The 23798-nt window shown below is 35.4% G+C and overlaps 1 protein-coding gene across 2 annotated transcripts in view; it reads left to right on the forward strand.

Annotated features, from left to right (window-relative positions):
- The first annotated feature begins 1238 nt into the window (after positions 1 to 1238).
- The window catches only part of LOC133532901 (uncharacterized), an 85816-nt gene continuing 63256 nt past the window's right edge, over positions 1239 to 23798 (forward strand). Inside the window, exons 1-2 of one of the 2 annotated variants that reach the window (XM_061871763.1) lie at positions 1239 to 2176; positions 17256 to 17393. The gene's annotated coding sequence lies outside the window, so the exon portion shown is untranslated. The remainder of the gene's footprint in view (positions 2177 to 17255; positions 17394 to 23798) is intronic. The other variant, XM_061871771.1, reaches the window with a different exon arrangement.

A 23798-nucleotide genomic window follows, 5' to 3' on the forward strand; every position in this document is an offset into this window, starting at 1 on the left:
TGTAAACAAATCCAACCATCTTTTCGAAAGTTTTCTTTAATATATAAATTCAGAATATATCTGAGTAAAACAGAAGTAAAAGTACTGTTCACGTTGCTTTCTCTGCCGCTCATACATACGTGCGGTCGTTTACTATGTAGATAAGTCCAAACAAAGCGCGGGTACCTATGCCTACTATAGGTAGGAGTATTTTACTAGCGCATAAGTTTAGGTGTGCATATTTTTCACTTTGGATTTGACGAGGTAGCGCTTGCATCATGAAGCATGAAGGTTCAAAAAGCGGCTCTACACTTTGTGCAAAAATTATATTTATTTATATTTATTAGAAGTGTTTCTTGAATGACTAAGAAACTAGAACAGAATATGATTCTATGTAAATAACTTCTATGCCTTCAAAGTCGTCCTAGGTTCTAAGATTTATAACGCGCTGCCTACTGACATCTAAATATTAGATATTACTAATATGTTATTTACAAAACTGAAAAAAAAGCTTTAATTGCAATAACTAATTTATTAATACCAAACTATAAATAGTGTCAGACTGTCAGACCAAGCTAATTGGCAGCGATTTTGATAGCCCAGCCATGTGAACTAAGGAGGGGGGGGGGGGGGCAAGTTGATATTGCCGAAGGCCTAGGGATAGGCCGGAGGCCTGTAATTCGGATCCCTTTCTTTCGCATAATTATCGAAAGTCATAATGTAATGATAGTCATATTATATAACTATGATAACTCTGAAACCGTTGTTAACTTTTCAGGAATTTCTTTTGGTAATCTAGTTAGGATAGGTTTGTTTAAGGCAATTCTAAAAAGTTATACGTTTCTGAGAAAAACCTAATTATGGCTAACGAAAATGCAGACAAACAATACATTATGACTTAAAACTTTATGGGAAACAATAGAGACCCGTCATAATTTGATAGAAGTTTGACATGACATTGGCTTTTAAAATCGCTGTCAACTTAGCTTGGTCAACTCTATGTAGGTACCTATATGATATTGTAATGTCGACATATTCTTTGAATTGTAATTTTTATTTATACTTTTCAATGAACATGATGATAATTGTAATTTTAATTCTAGACATAATTTTTATTTTGTGATGATAATAATAAATTATTTTCTCATGTTGATATGTAATATTTTAAAAATATTATGAATAAATGAGTATGAGTATATTTAGGTACTAATGGCAAGTGTAAAATACGAGAAAACGATGACTACAAATCGAAGGTCATAAAAGCAGCCTACCTAGTACCTACATTACCTAATCAATTATTGATAAACTGATGTTTTGGTTTATATTGCTTGGTGAAATAGAAATGGGCAAATTAACAATATGAATCATAAAATGATTACTAGGTATTTCTTTTTTGTAGTAACGGGACCATACAAAAGTAAACAAGACACAAAGATTCGTGATATTGCAAAAAATAAGATGACCAAATCCATTTGTTCTTGTCCGGCCCGCCATGAAATTTCATGAATTTTCGTCTCGTTAACTATTGCTTAATGTCCCTTGAGTTTTGCATCGTTAGATACCCGCTTCAAATTTAGCATATTAAATGTGATGAAGTCCAGTCCGGCTTTGCTTTGCATATGACTTACTTAAACAAAGCGTTTATAAGATTAGCAACCTAATAAGTTCCAATTTAATTGTTCCTAAATTACTATACCTCTATTTTCGGACCCCACCATTTACAACAAAACCCTATTAGTTGAAAAATAAGCATAACACTTTGATGAATACCTGAAAAATACGCGGCCCCGTCATTCTAACGCTAACAATAGCATTGTTGATCCGCGGAGAGTTTACACGCTCCTTAAGCCAAACCCTTTCAGTAATAACCGCAAAGCTCGTTGTCAAGCCTGCGGAAGCCTCAGTCCTGTACAAACTTGCGGCAGTGCCCGAAGGTCCGCTGCGCCGGCCGCTCGCGCCCATGCCGCTCTGTGTGGAAAACATCGCAACTTCACCAAGTCAATCTAACTAAGTCAATAGGTACGAGAACTGTGTTCATGAAATATTTTTCAATTCAAGCATTAAGTAACTTTTGATTTGTTTGTTATAGATATACTTTTTAAACGGTGGCGTGTAGTGTATAAATAAGTGATAACTTTAATTGTGTGTGAATTTATGTTAAGTGACAGGTGCAACTAATTTTCTTGCCCCAACTTAGGTAAGTGATGCTTTTAAGTCTGCTAACTTAGTTTTGATAAATGTTCAGTTACAAGGTTGTTCCAAAATTTCAAATTTACAGGCTTGGTGTTTTTATACTTGCAACAAAAAATTTCGTTAGTAAAACTGTCAACAAAGAATTACTTACAAGGCAATAATATTAATAAAACGAACCATTTGTAAGTAATAATATACAACTATGCTTTTCATTTTCACTTACCTACTTCATAACGACGTGGCGTGTCTATGACAAACATTCCCGGTACTTAATATCAAAACTTCACGCTATTTTTCCAAGGCACTTTGCAATGTAATTTTATAAGAGTTCTATTATAGTGAAGCTACATCAGACTGCTCTGAAAGCCGGGGCAAAGTAATGAAAAGGTATTCTCAAAGGCGAACTAACCGAAGAATGAAGCCTGATATGAAGTAAAAAGAATTGAAACAGGCTCTAATAAGAAATACCGTGCTGTGATAAAACGACAAAGAAAACCGCAGCAGATGACGGAAGGAAGTCATTTGAATCCTATTCTACGGTAATAAAGTGGAGAATAAGTTTATAGGAGCTTGTCAGGTTTTCGGTTTTTAGCAGAATACCGCACATTTTACTAACAATGCAAAATAAACGCTTCCCTTTACGTGACATTAATACGCATACGTAAGTATGTGTGACCACAGAGTGAGAGATAAAAGGATTAAAGGATGTATGTGTAAGAACTATAAGTTTACCACTTCTATTTACGAGTAGAGTAAGACCAAGATCGCTGCAGATTTATCTTGGTCTGACTCTATATCTGATTTCATTTCATTGTTACTTATAGTCCGTGAGCCCTTAGACATACATTAACATTCGGATTGCAGAAAGATACCTCAAGTATCACTGGCAACAGGGGAATGCACCCTTCATGCACTTAACAGGCTCAGCCACTTCTTGCCGGTTAAAACCAAAACATTGTTGGTTAACTCCTTGATTTTACCTATAATCGCCTATGGTGATGAATGTTATCCAGGCTTAAACGAAGAACTTCTTAAAAAGTTGGACCGTCTCCTTAATAATTGTATTCGCTTCATTTTCTGTCTTCGGAAATATGATCACGTGTCTTCATTTCACACACAGCTGGGCTGGCTCCCTATTCGTCAACGGCGTAATATTTGCATCCTCTGCACTCTATTCTATTCTCAATGACCCACACTCCCCTGAATATCTCAAATCCTTCTTTCACATTTTTGGTGCCTCTCGTGACCGTAAGCTTCGCTATACCGACAATCTCTCTCTTTTTATCCCTCTTCATCGAACGGGCTTCATGTCCGATTCTTTCGCCATTCAGGTGGCTCGCCTCTGGAATGGTCTTCCCCCTAACATTAGTAAAGCACATGCTTTAAAAAAATCTGTGCGTGATTTCTTTGCCGGTAGTTCAAAAAAGAATTAAGTATCTGTCTGACAAGTTGAATAATATCTATGTATTTTATAGGTATATGTGTGTGTTAATGCCATATATATTAAAGTATTGTGTGATATAATGTGTATGTGTGTACTTTTTATATGTTGTTAGTACTCACGTTTTGAGTTGCACCGCCTACAATCTTTTCTGCTTTTTTTTTATTGCTTTACTGTTTTTTTTGGTTGACTGGTAGAAAATGCCTCATGGCATTAATTTTGCCTTTTGTACATTATTTGTTCTTTTGTAAAATAAAGTTTAGATAAGTAAATAAATAATTAAGTAAGGAATATCCGACAATAAAATAAAGTTATTAGGTACCTATGCTCAATAGTCAATTGTATTTTGTTTTTTGCCATTAGATTTTTTACGAAGTTCATTATTTCTCCAGCGATAATTTATAATAGTTATAAAACATTGTTTTAAATACATCATGTATTTAATGCTTGCCTTTATACTTTTAATTATTTTTAGCGGTGTCTCCCAACACAAGCATTTATTTTGCTTACAGGGAGACTCCATCACTTTGATCATAATTTACGTGTTTTTGTTGAATAAAGAGTTTTGTATTTGTGTTTTTGTATTTGTATCAAATCGATAAAATGTTATGTTTAAGTCTTTAATGTAATTTAATAGATAAATTTATCAACAAAAAAAAATATTTATACCTGTGAGGGTACACTATGACTAATGTGCTTCAGTATATTTAATTCAAATATTAGCCTGCATGAAGATGGCTAGCTGGCGCAGGCGTTTTTTTGGCAAATGAGCAAATTAGGATTAAATACTAATAATATTTCACCAAATAATTACGAGCATATACCTAAACCTAATTATAATACAGACATGAGTCAATGTTTTATTAATTTTATTATAGTATTTTACAAACGCGAAGGGTAGGGTAACCTTTGATTTTTTTCAACCCATGCCATTGACGTTCCACGTCCAGAATATCTCATTGTAATAGACACAACTGACCATAACATATATTATTATTTTATAAAAATAAAAAGATTAATTTTAATATAGTTGAGTTTCATTACGTAAAACGTAACTCTACTTATCGACCGCAAAGAGCATATAATCACTACGTTTTAAGAGACGGGACTTCCATACTAGCGAGTGGACTCGGTTTATTTCGCAAATCATTACCAAAATCTACGACAAAGAACTGTCAAGGAACCATAATACCAACATAACCGATTTAAATAGTGTAGTACGCTACACGCTTGCGATTCTTATCGATATCGATAAAATGGGGAGGGTTGAAACATAGGCTCCTGTCTAAAAATGTTGTACTAGAAATCAGGTTAGCATCGAGTCCACATTTAAGTTGTATGTTATATAGTGGATAGTTCTTTGAGTGGACTAATATCTGGTCGGGCTTAATGTGGACCCGAATTATTTTAATATAGTTTTTAAGTCTTGTTTTTTTTATTTAACTTTTTATTTTCAAAATGTTCTGCACATACATGTTTCAATAAATGTTACTTTTCTATGGGAAGATGTATCGTCAGGTCTTCGTTCCCAACAAATTTGACCCACTGTCTGCATCTGAAAACATACAGCCTTGGACAAACATGACTTTATCTACAGTTTATATTCCAAGTATTTGCTAATGAGATGATCAACTGATTATTTAGCGCTAATATGCATCTATAAATCATGTTTTTCGGCATCCAGTTATCAACGACCCTTTATCAATGCTCTAACTTTTTATGTATTTATATGTCTGTCATGAGAACTGGTCTGGCCTACTGGGCAGTAACCCTGCCTATGAAGCCGATGGTCCCAGGTTCAAATTATGGTACGGGCATTTATTTGTGTGATGCGTATTTGTTCCTGAGTCATGTATGTTTTCTATGTATTTATATGTATATATCGTTGTCTAAGTACCCACAACACATGTCTTATTGAGCTTCCTATGGGATTAAGTCAATTTGCGTAATAATGTCGTATAATATTTTTTATTGATCACAAAAAGAGAGATTAATTTACTTACATTTCAGATTAATATATTAAATAATTACTAGATTAAAAAAATATGTCAAATAATGACCATTAATGCATAGATGATAGATAATTTTCCACTGAAAATCTTCGACGAATTAATTTTGTGTCATATTGCATGCAAGTTCTCAGGAAATTTCACATATTTTATTTAATTACTTACACTGATATACAAATAAACATACAATTATCGATAGTTTTAGTACATCCCTAGTTCACAACTAAAAATAATATAAAATATCAAATTTTCGATGTGTTTAAAGCCTGCTGCACCAAAATAAGGTCAAAAGTATCTAAAGCAATACGTACCGGTCTTTATCCAAGGGAAATTTCGCCATAAAATCCCTTTTTTCGTGATTTTCTCGAGTGGCTCGCTTGCCACATATTTCACACTTAGTACACCATTTTCTCGGTGGCATTATAACAAAGTCGCTCTTTACCCTGATCACGAATCACAATTTTCGATATTTTCACTAAATAATAAAGAAATTGCACGAAATACCCGAACAAAACATTGAAGCCTTCATAACAAACAAAACAATTAGGCTGACAGTTGACTTGATGTAAACTTGACAGAATAAATAGCACTGACGTTTTATTTTTCTTCGTTGGCAAAGATTTGCGAAACAAGTTCCATACAAAACTTATTTTGTTCCTAGTTGCGTCAGCCTGATCGACCGAATCGATTCCGCTCGTGTCAAATCGTTTCAGTCGCGTCCAATTGTGACGGTATGTTTACTTAAAAATAATCGCCAATAAGAAGAACCGATTATATGGCCTTTGCAGGTTTAATCGATAATCGTGAAAAGTCGTTTCTAATTTGCTTTGTCACGACCCTATAACTGCTTTTTGACATATATCAGCCTACCCTTCAAGTTTGAAAAAGACTATAGTGACGATGGAAAATTGTCACTCGTGGATCCACTCAGGTTGGGAACGATTTATCACATCTTAATCAAGGATTGTTTGTGTGAAATTAACACACGATCAAACTCTATCATGTCAAAATATAATAATTTAAAAAAAAGTACCCATTTATGTTTCTTTATCAAAACTACAGCGTTTCACTATATGTCATAATAATATTTGTTTTGGTAGAGTCGATGAGGATATTAATATAAAGTGGAGTTCAATAGAAAAGACAAATAATGTAAACAAACCAATTTACCTTCATTTCTTCGTAATCTCGCACTTTTTGGTCAACCATGATTTTATCAACAAACAGTATTATAAACGTTCAAAACTATACTTTATCAACAGTTATTTTTTTAAGTCTATTAACTGTAGTTAAAATATACATTAATTATTAATATTTCAATGAAAACAACCATCGTAAAACGTTTAGGTTTAATACGTCAAATGCTAACAAAATCTGTCATATTTGTTTACATTATTTGTTATTTCTATTGAACGTGAATGTCTCATTTTTATTTAAATAATTTACTAAACAGGAAACAATATGCCTACCAACCAGGCAGGTCGACGATCGATGCGGCACGAGACGTGGTAACAAGAGTGACTGGCCATCTAGACGCCGGGCGTCAGGTGGCCGCAATATTCTGCGACCTGTCACGCGTTTTCGAGCTGGTTGCCACTTGCCCATCCTCTGATTCTGGCTAAGTTAGATCACTACGGCGTTAAGGGAAATTACCAAAATATATTCGCTTCCTTTTTAGAAGGTCGCAAGCAACTAACTTCTGTCCGCGGAGCAAGATCTGACCTGTTGGAACTGGGTGACTGTGCCGTACCCCAAGGTTCTGTTATGGGCAACAACCTGTTCTTAATACTTATGAACAATTTCACAACCGCCACCGATGATACAGAATATGTCATGTACGCCGATGACGGTTGTGTAATCGTGTCAGTTTTAAATCAACTGGAACTTAGATCAAAACTTACCAAGGTAATGCACGACGTCGCGTCATGGTTCTCATTGAATGGAATGATACTGAACGTAGAAAAAACAAATATCATCCAGTTTTGCTTACGTGGAAAAAAAGAACACAACCTAAATATTTACTGCAATAACCAACTTGTTCCCCAGGTGGACGAAGTAAAATACCTTGGTCTCATCATAGATTCTGGATTAACATGGAATACCCATACTGACTCACTATGCAACCGTTTGTCTTCCGCCTGCTTCGCGCTCAGCAGGCTACGCCCTAGTCTACATCCTGCCAACTTGAGAAAAGCCTATTTTGGCTACTTTCACTCTTTACTAACTTACGGTATTGAACTATGGGCAACTTCAGGCAACCGCGACAGAATATTTAGGCTTCAAAAGCGAGCAGTTCATTGCTTGCGTGAGATCCCCTGGGATCACCCTGCTCGTGAATTGTTCAAGGATACCAAAATCCTCACCCTTCCGAGCTTATATATTTTCGACGTAGCCAAATACGTGAGAGGTAACCTTGAACAATTTCCGACGCGCGGTGACGCGCACAACTATAACACTAGGCGACGAGACGAACTCCGTCCATCGTATACTCGTCTAGCCAAGTCTAAAAAGTGCCTCCACTCAATAGGTCCTCAGATATATAACCATATACCCTTGAGATTAAAAATGTGACTAATAATAGATGTTTCGTAAATAAACTTAAGACTAAACTCATGTCTGAAACGTACTACTACTCTGTTGACGAATTTTTCAACGGCGTACACTCTTGAACTGGCTCGCTATCCCAAGCTATTGAAATATAAAAAAAAAGTAACTTACCTACAAATTTCACGCTAATAACAATTGTACCTACCTGACATATTATATATCTATTATATTTTTTTAATAAGTACATTTTGTTGTTGATGTGTTATGTAAATTAATTATAGATATAAATGTGACATACTGTAATTTTTGAAGTGTAAAACTATTGTTTTATAAAGGAATAAATGAAATGAAATGAACTCCACTTTACCTAGACTGGGAAAAATAGCTTTGCGATCATAGAGAAATAACGGTACTTTTTCAATGAAATTCCATTTCGGGAGAAAACGGTTACCACTAACTTAACCACACAAATCACTTTGATTTTGATGTAGATCGCTTCAGCATAATATATACTAGATTACGCTTCTTTGAAATAAAAGAAAATCTATAAACCTAGTTTTGTCATTGAGTCAATAACATACTAAAAAAATCATAGACAATGGAAAATATTTTGAAGTAGAAAAACATTTTCTCTTATTGTATGGACGAGTTGGCGCTATTCAATTAATGTTCTAAAATCTAACTACTTACTTGCTTCAAACGGCATTACATCACTTCAACATCTCATCAGAAACTTTTACAAACTACCCGCTTCCATCACAGTCACTCCCATCCGCGTTTAGAATATAATGATTGTTTAGGCTTTTTCCCGAACTTGTGTTTGAATATGATCATTTGATTTGGGCTGCATGCGGCCTCTGATAGGGTAATGCTCTAAAGTAACTAAGAAGGAGTGTGGGATACCCTATTGTTCTTGGAGATAGTTGGCACATGTTAGTGAATAGCCGCAACGTATAATCTACCTAGTTACATAACAAGTACAAATTACTTAGGATACAATTCTGGATTGTGTAGGTACATCCGGTAGTATGATATCTATATAGTAACTATGTGAACGGAACTTCACCTTTAGGTAATTATACGATACGTAAGGTATGTGTTGGCTAACGTTTTCAGGGAAAAGAACTTTATCCAGCTATTTAAAATTGTCAGTAATTGATGTTTGGAACTGACAACAAACCTAGATGGTTTCTAATTAAAAAAATACAAATCAGCCTGGGTATGCTAGGTATATGATCAAAATATCAGGCTCTCATCGTCTCATCAATCTTAAAATAAGTTACCTTATGTACCTACTAACAGAGCAAAAAAAGTAGTACTCGAAAAATACAAAAAGATGACTAGAGATATTCGGTCAGTATTCTTATCATGCACAGAGAATATGTTAATTTAAGATTCAAATGTTGTCACTAAATAACTAATTGAGCCGTAGTTGGTCTCGAATAAATATAGTGCTTAAATGCATTCAGCCATGAATATCAGTTTCAATATGTCATGTTTTATTAACACGAGCCCATCCTGCCACGCATAATAACCTTAAGGGACATTTGCGCCATCGGGTCTAGTTTACAAAAATTGAGATTAACCGATTAAACTCGGAGTCACCAGGACCATTTAACCCTGGGTTAACGGTTAACTCCGAGTTAGTCGCTAAACTGGATTGGTGCAAGTGGCCTTACGTGACATTAAAAAACTAATTTAACTATTAATTGTATTTTCGCGCAATAAATTTCAAATTCTAGCGGATTTTCTTATGTCACCTACGGGTATGTACTTATGCCTGGTGGAGCACTATTGTTGGCAGCATTCTAGTAGACACATACGAGTAGGTACGTTTAGTTTTTAATCTCTAATGGCATCAGGTTTTATGGTGTCGCCTGAATCGTGATCGCGGGTTTAAACCAGTGATATCGACCCGTGCCACTCGGTCACTAGCCTCAGATATTGATTAAACACATTTTGTTAGGCCATTGGTACAAAGATCAAAGCACAAACAACGTTTATTTGCATTTACTAAGGGGTCAAAAGATGCTAAAATGAAAAGTCTTTAAAATAAACATGGACTTCTGTATCATCTGTATGGCTATAAAAAGTATAGACAGGTACAGACACCAGACCTGATTGCAAAACTGCACGAGTAAAATTAAATAATCCGAGCCGTAATTAAAAATCACCTTTTCCGGCTTTATGTCACAAGGCTTTTTTTAAATATTTAATATGACATAAAACAGAACCGCTAAATTTTTAAATAACGATAGTAACCCTATTATATTAACCGTGGTACCACAGCTTTTGTACCACAGGGGGACCACGGGTAATTTTTTTACCCGTTGTCCCACCGTTCTAAACAGACCCCCTACGGGTAAATTTTTTACAACCGCACTGTTTCTATTAAAAAAACATTTCCTTCACAACTTAACGCGGTGCTCTTATTTCTGGGCGGTTTGCCCTTCGGGCATCTGAAGCTACCTAACGAACCTATCTACACTTTTTTCCCCAAAGTGTAATGTTGTCACGGACGTCGCACTAAATCAATAGGTACGTTCGTTAGATAGCTTTAGATGCCTGTTTTCGCGGGGCTCCGTCTAGTTGTGAAGGAAATGTTTTTTGAAAAGAAACAGTGCGGTGGGACCATGGTTAAAATAAATTATTCGTAGACCCCTATTTAGAACGGTGGGACAACGGGTAAAAAAATTACCCGTGGTTCCCCTGTGGTACAAAAGCTGTGGTACCACGGTTAAAACGTGATCAATTATGTACAGGGAGTGATATAACGAACCATGCGGAGTGTATGACGGTTAATTGGTTTGAAAGTATTTTTTTTTTATGTCTACTGTACTCATGTACTCATAATTTGAAAGATAATGATATCCAAGCCAAATCTACCTACAACTACATACCTAAGTAATATATTTTCTCCTCAATTCTTCATCATGTTTTATTTATTCTGATCACGGCTCAGATATTTAGGAAAAGAAGTAGATGCAAGTAACTCTAGTTATTACATAAATCGTACCTCTCGAGTTCCTTATCCAACCGAGACTCTTATAAACGTACTTTCTCTGAAGTCTGAAAACCGAAGACATTCAATAGCATAATTTATAAGTCGATAAATTCCGGTTTAGGGTTGACAAAGTCGTAAATTTGCGTTTTACATGCTGATACTGGGTATCAAAAGCAACAGTCACAGAGTTTTGAGCAAATAGACACTCCAATAGTAATGTATTTATTTAAGTACAATCAGCAAGGCAACTTAATCAAATTGAAAAAATAAATGATGACAACCTGCATTACAATTTTTTTTATCCTTATGTAAGTAAATTGTACCTACATAAAACACTGTTATCAATTGTTATCAGTTTTATGTTGTATATATACAACATTAGAACACTGATTTACTAGAAAACATTTTTTTAAATACTGCTGTCGGTTATTATTGGCTTACATCAACTTACATACACCGAAATCTTTATCTCCGGTGTGTAAGTGAGACAGCGCTATACTCGTATGGCACGAATATTGTGATGTCCCGTTCTCACGCCGTAGCGGCGTTCGTGAGTTCCGCATCCAAAGTCAAGATCGCCTCAGACTGACACGTCTGCCAGAATGTAAGCTGTGTCCGCAAATTTACGCGGGATCCCATACAATGCCGCAAGCATGTTGCGGGCTCTGCGTAATAATTCGAGTCGGTTTCCCGATCAAATTTCTCGCTAATGGTTTAAATTATTTTCGGTTAATTAATCTCTGTAATTGGGCTAGGATTTATTTTGTACGCCGATTCACGCAAAACGAAGGCATCCAGTAACACGATTATACTCCCATCATTTTTAAAGTGTTACAAAATAAGGTACTCGTACATTTCGGAGCTAATATGTATATTTTGATTTTAAAGTACCTACGTGTTGAATAACTAGCGACATTTGTTCAGAGTTCAGAGTGCATTATGTATGTTTGATTGTTTAAATTTATGGCAGTAATATAGCAACTTTTATAAAATTTGTGATGTCATCTGGCGGGTTTCCAGTCAAGGGCAAAGATATCGGTCCAATGAAAAAAAAGGAAAAAATAATAAATAGGTATACGACCTTGTTAATAAAAAATCGTGGGAAAAGTCGTTCATCTGGCTATTTAAAATTTATTTCTCACTCACCAACGAGGGTACCGTGACCGAAGTTTAGCAGACAGTCAAAGAATAAAAAATAAATAGTTCGGTTCATAGAATGTCTCAGAATCTACAGCCGGCGCGGTGCGATCTGTGGTTCGCAAAATCAACTGAGCTGACTTTCTCGAATCGATTTTTCTAAATTGGTTTACATTACATTTGTAGAAGGCCGTCACTAATTGAACGCAGATAGATTACACCGCTTCATTAGGGTGAATGTTCATTAACTTTCGTTATTAAAAAAATAAGATCACATAGACGTCGAGGCAGCGCATAAGGACTGATGACGATTAAGAAGGTACAAAACACTCTCATTGTATGAAAATTTCGCTAAAACCACAATTTATAAACCCAAAGCATTAATGTCTCACCTTGAATCGCCTGATACCGCAAAAAATACTTCAAAAAAACAAATGAATGCGATGAAAACTGTTGGGAACAGAATAACTCACTGGCTGGCCATAATAGTTAACCGCCTGCCGCAATTCAATAGCATTTCCATTTTATCTATTTTCACATTTCCAATCAACGTTCTGTCAACAGGACTGTATTTAAATACTTATTGAAAAACAAGTTTTGTAACGTTATGATAATTGGATATTAAACTGATTATTTGTCATAATTAGTGAACACAATTGGGAAAGATACGACCCAATTGTGTGTAACAACTATTTGTGGCCATGGTCAACGCAAGACTTATACCTACATTTTAGTCATTGGAAAGCTGAAATGCATGTATTAGTGCAGATATTCCTATATACATATTGTTTTCGTTGTATATATCGGCGGCCACATACCTCAATACAATTATTTTTTTCTTGCAATAGGATGTTAATCAAGTTCTTTAAAACATCTGGTAGGTACATTTAACTCGTAGGTACGATACAGAAATAGGCATAGTCAATGTCGAACTTGTATTTACATTTGCGGTATTAATTTTATAAGTACCTTCTTATTTCGTATTGAATCGTGTATTTTTATGTTTAAACGACTTATAGCGGAATAAAAAAAAAGCCGCCAAGTGCGAGTCGGACTCGCCCATGAAGGGTTCCGTACCATTTATGACGTATTAAAAAAAACTAATAGATCTCGTTCAAACCAATTTTCGGTGGAAGTTTGCATGGTAATGTATATAATATATTTTTTTTAGTTTTATCATTCTGTTATCTTAGAAGTTACAGTTACACACATTTTACCACTTTGGAAGTGTCTCTTGCAAACTATTCAGTTTAGAAAAAAATGATATTAGAAATCTCAATATCATTTTTTTTTTTAATCTTATTTATTTTATAAGAGATACATCTTAAGCTCAATATCATTTTTAAATACCTTTAATTTTTTTTGAGTTTCAGTTCTAAGTATGTGGAACTCCCAAAATTTATTGTTTTTTTTTTCTATTTTTGTGTGAAAATCTTAATGCGGTTCATAGAATACATCTTCTTACCAAGTTTGAACAGTATAGTTCTTATAGTTTCGGAAAAAAGTGGCTGTGGCATAAACGGACAGACAGACGGACGTGACGAATCTATAAGGATTCCGTCTTTTGCCATTTGGCTACAGAACCCTAAAAAAGATGGTGCGAGTATCAGAAATTACGGAAAATTGAACCCTGTCATTTTGGAATTAAGTTTAAAATCATTGTTATAGAGTGGTATTTTTGCCATATAAAATCGAAGTTTGCCCGTTAAACGGTTTTAAACTGCTGACACTCCATGTGGAAATAGCCTACTTTAATATTCACAATGTTGCAACTTCAACAATAATGTAAGTAACATAAAATCCTTGGGGTCTCATGACTGTTGAACTCTGATATTGCTCTTTTTGATGAGAAGTAACTGTCCGTTTGGGACCTCTGTGGATTCCGCCCGTATTTTCTACATTCCATGTTCACGAATAGATACATATGACTTAATGTTTCGTAAGCAATTTGCGGCTTCTTGATGTTTTCTAACTGGCAAAAAATGACAAGCCTGAAAACTTTCGAAACCAGAACATAGGCCGAGCATATAATAAGTCCGGTTAGTTGATTTTCCGGTGCATTTCGCCAAATAAATCAAGGTTTCTTTCGGTGTCGGCGCCATGATGGATCGCGTGTTCTGCCCACTGCGCCCATTTGTTACTTGTTAACGGGGGCGAAGAGGCGATTGTGTTCTGTGTCCAACACAGTTTGTATTTTACAGTACAAATAGGTACGCTTCATACATATATAGGTAAGACTGGCATACAAAGATGCAATTAAAGCACCTACCTACCTACTGTGTTATCCGACTTTGATGGTAGTTTGAATAGTAGGATATTTAGCGTAGTTAATACCTATAAGTAGCAATATCAACTCGTAACAATTCAAGATCGTGTAAAAGTTACCACAAGAGACTCCATGCCTAATTTACATGAAAAAGGCTTCATATAAATATAGATACCAAAATCTTTTAGTTCGTTAATAATTACATTCAGAAACCATGATCTAAGTAGCTAATTAGTTTGAAACATTGCCAAATTTGTCATTTGCTACACCCTAACCGGAATTTGCCCGGGCCAACCCAGTATCGTTTCGTAATAGCTACCTAACAATTAAACTTACAGAGATTGTTACTAATTACTTGCAGAGAACGTATAACATACACAATAGCGTGCCTTGTCGCCTGACTTTGTCGCCAATCTAGCTATATTGCAGCTTCGTGATCAGGCATTAAATCCATAGCATAACGAGTTTATAAATGACGCGACGTTGCACAGTACAACTATTTGATCGGGTCCTTTATGAAGGTTATGAATATTTACCCGCGCTATCGCTTGCCCAGGAAGCATTGTGGAGCCTTATTACAACTTTAACGGGACATGAAAGTTTAATGATATTTCTAATTTTGTGCATCAGTAGCTTCGCTTAATAATTCAATGCATTATTCTGTATTATGTTGATGTCTTTACTTGCATAAATTAATCAGATTTATTTTCTTTAAGAAAGCCACATCAACCATCAACATTTTAAGTAGCCAAGATAATTATTATTGTAGGTAAAATAATATAACAAAACCAGTTTGAGCTTCAGCCTTCGTATTACTTTGACTTTATATGAATTTTATTAGAGGTTAAGGATCAAAGTCAAATGGCGTTCTAAAAGTTTTAATCATGTATCGAAAGATGACAGTAAATTTACGTGACTACAAAGTTTCCTTTGACAATCCAACTCTATTTCATATTATCTTTATTTTAGTTCATTTTACATATCTACCACTCAATTATTATTATTATTATTATTTATTCAGAAACAATACAAATATTGTGTTTGAAATACATTAAAATTACTTATATACATTTTTTGCTTAAACTAATATACTATTAAATTACTATAATTTTTACAATACACTTAACCTATTACATGTCATGTCTTTAATTCTTATAACTAACTAATTGTATCACACACAAAGATATCGTCAATACTATAGAAGCATCCTCTCAATAAAAAGGCTTTCAATTTTCTATTAAATACCTTATAATTTGTGATACATTTTAAATCAGGGGGCAGTTTGTTGAAAATTATTACTGCCTGATGTTTTGTGCTATGCTGGGCAACTTTGAGTTTCGGGAAAAAACTTCGTGTTAAGTTTTTAGTTCGCGTTTGTAGGCGCAAATTTTGTTCTTCGATAGATTCATATTTTATAATATTTTTAACTAAATCAGTAAGCAACACTAGTACATACAAGCAAGGAACTGTTAGAATGCCCAATTCCAGGAAGTGTTCTCTGCAGGATATCCATTGAGGAATGCGCACAATAGTACGGATAGCCCTTTTTTGAACAACCAAGGCTTTGTCAAGGTTATACTTAAAGCTATTTCCCCAGAGCCTTACACTGTACCTAAGTTTAGATTCTACTAACGCATAGTATATGACTTTAAGTTGTTCCACAGTGAGTTCCTCTCTCAGGCTCCTCAGAGCATAACAGGCTGAGGAAATTGAATGCTCAACGGCATTTAACTCCTCTTTCCATTTCAGACCTGCATCAATGCGTACACCAAGAAATTTGACACTATCAACTACATCTATCATAACATTATTTAAAACTACATTAAGTTTGTCGGCTTTCTTAGAATTGGATTTAAATAACATAATTTGCGTCTTGTCGGTATTTAAACGCAAGCCATTGATATTGAACCAATTTTGGAAAGCCGTTAATGCATTTGTTGTCAGCTCAGCAAGCTCAGACATACTGTTTGCAGCAATAATCGCACTGGTGTCATCTGCAAAGACAGTTACTCGGCATCCGGGAATGGTGTTACAAATATAGTTGGCTAAATCATTTATAAACAGGATAAATAGAATAGGTCCTAGAATTGATCCCTGTGGGACCCCTCTTTTTACTGCAACAAACTTGGATCTAACGGAACTTTCAATATTATTGTTAAGGCTCTTTAGCTCCACAAATTGCTTCCGATTACTTAGATAACTGTTTAGGGTGCAATGAGAGTTTATAAAAGATGCTTATTATTACTACTGTAAAAAACATATTTGTTATAATACGACCTTCGAGGCCCTGCATTACAAGGAAAAAGTCCAACCCATTCTTACATTAAAATATATTTTTTAATTTTAATCGTATATCAAAAAGAAAATTATAACTAAATAAACGCCAATGATAACTGTAGCAATGTCGAGAATAATATTGTTCACATTATGGAACATACCTTATTTTTACGAAATTTACTTCTATTTTTATCTCAAGAATACCTATTCACATCCTATTCATTTTATATAACTGTTTCTCTGTGGTACTAGAAGACGCCAGCCTTAAAATTTTCGATGTGTCTATCTCTATAAACATCACGCTTTTCTTGCAATTCAAGTATAAATTCAATTTCGCAAACTCTCAAATTCAACGGACACAGCACGGTGGAGTTGAAAGTACATTTACATTGAACATTTCAGGTCGGCTGTCTCGAAAGGAAGTTTCATTTTGAAGAGCATTCACACCAACCGGCCGGTGCTGTCGAAAATAGTAGCAGCGCTCTGCATATTTTCACGATAATAAACTTTTGTAATGGATCAACGGAACCACGATGAGAGGTAATTTTAAGGGTTGTGTTTAATATAGACCAAGCAAATGTAAACAATAATGCACTTTATTTATTGAATTGACATTATTTTATTCAGCATCAACTAGTTCTACTAGACGACTCGGTGAAAATTTCTCTTATGTAGGTTTGTTTTGATTCCTTAATTTTAGGAAAAGTAAGATTACCTCGTAAACTAAGTTTGCGTTTTTGTCCTCACCGTTATATTACTTTTCTTAACTCCTCCTTAATAAATATGTAGGTATTTAACGTATCCTCATATTGTATTTCTTCTTTATATTAAAAGGGGAGAACAGCTTTGTGATCCCAACGAAATAACGCTACTTTTTCTATGAAATTCCATTTCGGGAGAAAACTATTTCCACTGATTGCTGCAGCATAATATATTCTAGGTTTATAAGTTTCGCTTTTTTTATTATTTCATTTTTTTTTTGTTTTGCAAATTTTTAAAAATCGTTTTCTGCTAACTAAATCTTAACAAATTACTTTGATTTTTGATGCCAATCGCTTCAGAATAATTATTTCTAAGTTTATAGGTTTCGCTTTTTCAACAAAAAGAAAAAACATTTTACAGTACATATGGGGCTACTTTATAGCACTAGTGCGAGAAGTAGCATATTATGTTACTGTGTCGAACATTTAAAGGGCCATTGTACTGTAAAACGTTGTACGATACATGTGCGAATAGGTAATTCGCAACTCGTGTCGATTTAAAACACTCCCTTCGGTCGTGTTTTAATTTATCGCCACTCGTTTCGAATTTCCTATTTTTCGCACTTGTATCGTAATGTACTATTTTGGACCTATTGCAATTTTAGAAAAAAAGGAAAACCTATAAACCTACTTTTTCATTGTGTCTATAACATACAAAATAATCATGGAGAATGGAAAATGTTTAGAAGTGGAATAGTACATTACGATACAAGTGCGAAAAATAGGAAATTCGAAACGAGTGGCGATAAATTAAAACACGACCGAAGGGAGTGTTTTAAATCGACACGAGTTGCGAATTACCTATTCGCACATGTATCGTACAACGTTTTACAGTACATATGGCCCTTTAAATGTTCGACACAGTAACGTAATATGCTACTTCTCGCACTAGTGCTATAAAGTAGCCCCATATGTACTGTAAAACATTTTCTCTTTTTGTATAGATGAGTACATACGTGCTATACTTCCCTCTTAAAGTATTTTTCATTCTGGGAAAACCACCATGTCACGTATTCACTTGCAAATCTCTAGGTACAATCAGCAATACTATTCGCTTAGCATTTGCGTACTAACTTCTATGCAGGGCGGTCACTTTCCTCTGCAGCTGACTTATCCTAAGACCTTCCGAAGACATAATAAACGTTTTATTCTTCAAAACAACTGTAATGGTATCTATGCGTACTTCGATCTCTTATTTGATTTAATAATTGTTTAATCTAATATACTTTATAGTCTTTATACTAGTTTACACTAATAGTGTGTAGTATTATTTCACCAAGACTAAATATTATAGACAAAATAATGTCAATTTTACAAAAATAACTTTTCTTTAATAAACTCTCGGCGTGTGCATGTTTATTCATCATTTAAAGTTTGCACTGCGAGTCAACAAGTCGAGCTCTGTAGGCGTGAACTTTAAAAATCCCGAATACATAATTTATACAATCTCGTATGAATAAGGTATCGGGTGAAGGTTCGGCTACTAGCTCCTATGAGTGCCATCACGTTACCTTGCAAGTCTTGCATCCCCGTGCCTAGCAAATTTCACGTTTGTGTCAATTTTATTTTATTTTCCAATGAATATTTTACGAATTATGTATATTGATTTTTCAGCCATAAATTTGGCGTTTACGAAGTCCCATGTTTATCAATAAATGATCAATAATAATACAATATCATGAATATCATGATGATATAGGCATACTTTAGCCCGCACAGAACGAACAGCGACTGCTACCGGAATCGGCAGAAAGATACTTCGTGTTTTTTAGACTCCCGTACTAATTTAGTATCGGTTTCGCATTTAATTGGGTGGCCACCAAAAGTCTCTTCCAGCCGTAGAATGCTTTCCCAAACTAACGTCTTATTTTTAGGGTTCCGTAGCCAAATATGAAAAAACTCTGTCTGTCTGTCTGTCCGTCCGTATGTCACAGCCACTTTCCGAAACTATAAGTACTATACTGTTGAAACTTGGTAAGTAGATGTATTCTGTGAACCGCATTAAGATTTTCACACAAAAATAGAAAAAAAAAAAACAATAAATTTTGGGGGTTCCCCATACTTAATTTTTTTTTTCATCAAACCCATATGTGTGAGGTATATTGGATAGGTCTTCAAAAATGAATAATAAAACTAAAAAATATATGATGTACATTACCATGCAAACTTCCACCGAAAATTGGTCCGACTCGCACTTGGCCGCTTTTTTTATTAACATTTTGAGCACCTACATACTAAATAGTTACTTGTAGGAATATTTAATTAATATTTTATTTTATCGCTTACCTAATTACTTATTGCATCACTGTATTATGTGGCTTATTTACTAATAATAACTTACGTTATTAAAATCATGAGCAACGAATAACCATTATCAGAAAATATTGCCTTACTTCAAAAAATAAAAGTTCATTTATAGAGCAATTCAGTTAAATACTTGGAATCTCTCGACAGTTGTGAATTTATAAAGTTGTATTGAACTAGGTCAGACATAACCAAATCGGGTCCGACCAGTATCATTTAAAAAAACTGCATGAGAAACCGTAAATCTAGGGGCATGGCCTTAATCTTAAAGAATGAATTTATCAATCTGATATTCACAGCATCATAGTCGATTTTTAAGAAATGCATATTTTCTTTATCTGTTTTCTTTGCTCCTGAGAGTCCTGAGTGTAATTTGAAATACTAACCTAATTATAAACGTAAAAATTGTGTCAATCTAGTTACGCTTTTATTTATCTTACCAACCTTTTACTCGAGTATTTGTCTTTTAGTGGGTACGATGATCAATAATCGTGTACACGTGTCCGGAATAGTTGTGGCACTTACCAACTGCTGTCGTAGTGAGTTCTCTCTTGTCGACTTCCAACGTACGATGTATCGATAAATTATACTCCAAGATAGATTATTAGTAACGACTTGTGTCATGAACATACCTTTCTTTAGCAGTTGACCGCATGCCTTATAAGATAACTACGTCAATAATTTAACCATTTTGCTATATCGTTTAAGTAAATACTTGCCTTAAAACAATTAAGATTAAGTAAGATTAAAATAATGCCCAAAACGGATCTGTTATATAGATAGAATTTTGCATACTTACGGCAGTTGATAACTTGGAACGTACTATGATAGGTCGAAAATACCACGTTAATTCGGGGCTCTGAATTCACCAATGATGTCTCATCCAAGTTTCTGTATGCAACATTTCAGCATTTATTAATAGGTAAATTTAGTTACTGTTAAATATATAAAAAAATGCATTTTTTTACCAATTTAAAGTTTTGAGATTTTTCCCTGTACTTGTAGTGTAAGACGATATTACTTGCCATATTTCATAGTTCTAGGTCAACGGTAAATACCTTATGAATTTTGATTTCGTTGAGTGTCGTTTTTTGCGACATAAACGGCCATATATTTTTTTACGTTAACTTAGAAGTTTGATTTTTTCACAGCTAGGGACTCCACGCGTTCTGGGAAAATTGACCAACTGACGGACGGACAGACGGACAACAATGTGATCCTATATGGGTTCTGTTTTTTCCTTTTGAGGTACAGTCAGCATCAAAAGTAGCGGATGAAACAACGCGCCAAAAGTATCTGATATTCCGGATAACTTTTCCAAATATAGATAAATTTCTAAAATTCGCGCTTAAAAGTATATCTTTTACAGTCTTAGTTGTTCTGTATTACTGTGCTAACGTATGTAAATAAACATAGTGCAAAAAGAAAGAAATATGTTACCGGCTGGAATAGATACGTGCGAGAAGCGCATGGGGAGGCGCGTTTATGGTTTCAAACTTGGATGCGATACGGAAAACCAAAATCTGGTTTCTTTTATAACCGTATGTGTGAATCCAGAAAAATATTTAAATCAAAACTTAAATGGTGCCAGGATAACGTGGAAAAAATTAAAATGGATATTATTGCACAACACCATTCTAATAAAAAGTTTGGCAAGTTCTGGAAAAACACAAACCGGTTAAACCATAAAACGGGTCTCCCTGTGAGCGTGGAGGGGATACATGAGCCTGTTGAAATCGCTAACTTGTTTCAAAGACATTTTAAATTAGAGTCGCCATTGGGCCCTGCGTCGTCGGTGTCCGGGGCTAGTTCGGATATCCACCTGAAGTGTAGTATCACCTTTACTGATAACGATGTGTGGAGTGTTATTAAAGGTTTAGATGGAGGAAAATCCCCAGGGCATGACGATCTTAGCGTCGAACACTTGCGACATGCGGGCATCCATCTGACCAGGTCTCTCGCAATGTTTTACTCGTTATGTCTGCGACACTCGTACCTGCCGGAAAATCTCATGCGTACGATTGTAGTGCCCATAATTAAAGACAGAACGGGTGATTCCTCTAGCTTATCTAACTACAGACCAATATCGCTAGCCTCGATTATCGCCAAAGTACTGGACGGCCTGATTGATCGGCAAATGGAGAAGCACTTGTCACTTAACGATGCGCAATTTGGGTTTAGAGCCGGTTTGTCTACGGAGAGTGCTATCCTTTGCCTCAAACAGACTGTGCAGTATTATACGAGCAGAAAAACCCCGGTATTTGCTGCTTTTTTAGACCTCTCTAAAGCATTCGATCTCGTATCGTACGATTTGTTGTGGGATAAGTTAAGAAAAGAAACAAGCCTGGCACCTGAATGCATATTTCTGTTACAATACTGGTATAACCACCAATCAAACCAAGTCAGGTGGGGAAGCGTTGTCTCTGGGGAGTATAGGTTGGGGTGTGGAGTGAGGCAGGGAGGTCTGACCTCTCCCAGGCTTTTCAACCTTTACATGAACCAGCTGATTGAGAAGCTTAGCAGCACCGGAATCGGTTGCCATGCAGGAGGAGTGTGTGTAAATAACCTAAGCTACGCTGACGATATGGTGCTGCTAAGCCCTTCAATCAGGGCACTGCAAACGCTGATTTCAATATGTCAAGAGTATGCGGAAACACATGGTCTAAAATATAATGTAAAAAAAAGTGAGCTGATGGTTTTCAAGCCCAGATCTAAGACCTACACCAGTTTGCCTGATGTATCTCTATATGGCACACCTCTGCTTAGAGTTAGCAAGGTTAAGTACTTAGGCCATAGGGTTACCGAAGATCTTAGCGATAACTGTGATATTGAGAGGGAACGTAGGTCGCTGGCCGTGCGGTGCAATATGCTTACCCGCAGGTTTGCACGTTGTACACACGCAGTTAAAGTAACGCTTTTTAAAGCTTACTGCCAGTCTTTCTACACTTGCAGCCTGTGGGGTGTCTATACGCAGCGGGCGTACAGCGACCTACGAGTGCAGTACAACAACGCTTTCAGGATGCTGATGGGGCTGCCTCGACACTGTAGCGCCTCCGGGATGTTTGCGGAGGCGCAAGTCGACGGCTTTGCGGCTATCATGCGGAAGCGGTGCGCCTCTTTACTTAGCCGCTGGCGGGGCAGCACTAACAGTATCATGATAGCGTTGTTGGACAGGTGGGACTCCCCTCTGCTGCAGCGGTGGACAAAACTCCACTCTGTAGCAAAATAACAATGTATTTAGGTTAAAATTATTTTGTTATTCCCCTAACACTATTTTATAAGTTAAATGAAAATGTAAAAATGTAACTAACAACTATGGATTTTTTATCCGAAATAAAATCATTTTATTATTTATTTATTATTAAAGACATTTTTGTTCAGCTGTTACGGAATGGTAGATACTTATGAAACGTTATTTGACCCGCTACTTTTGATGCTGACTGTACGAGACCCTAAAAATCAAGTGAAATAACAGAAATAATTATTTCTACGCAGAATCACATGATCCCACACAAATGATCCCAAAAATTTCATGTATTTTTCTATCCTTCCATTCCATTGACGTTATACATAGTCTAAGAAAAATTGAATGGAAATAAAATTATTAACTATTACTTAGGATCGTAAAAGCTCGAGATTGTTAACATAAATATATCCAAATAAAAAAAAGGGTAGTGTACATCTTTAAGCCCAAAATTCGCGATCATGCCAACTCCTTGTTTCTTATCATATTATGCTTATATAGTTTCTTAAGAATGTAGTAGGTTCTCAATGGCTATTTTAGAACGTCCCGTCCCTGGTTAAACTTACGTCCACTAGATATGAGTATCGCTGGACGTTTACGACTTTACTCTGGTACTCTCGAGATTTAAACTTAATA

The sequence above is a fragment of the Cydia pomonella genome, chromosome 2 (assembly GCF_033807575.1).
Source record: "Cydia pomonella isolate Wapato2018A chromosome 2, ilCydPomo1, whole genome shotgun sequence".
NCBI lineage: Eukaryota > Metazoa > Arthropoda > Insecta > Lepidoptera > Tortricidae > Cydia > Cydia pomonella.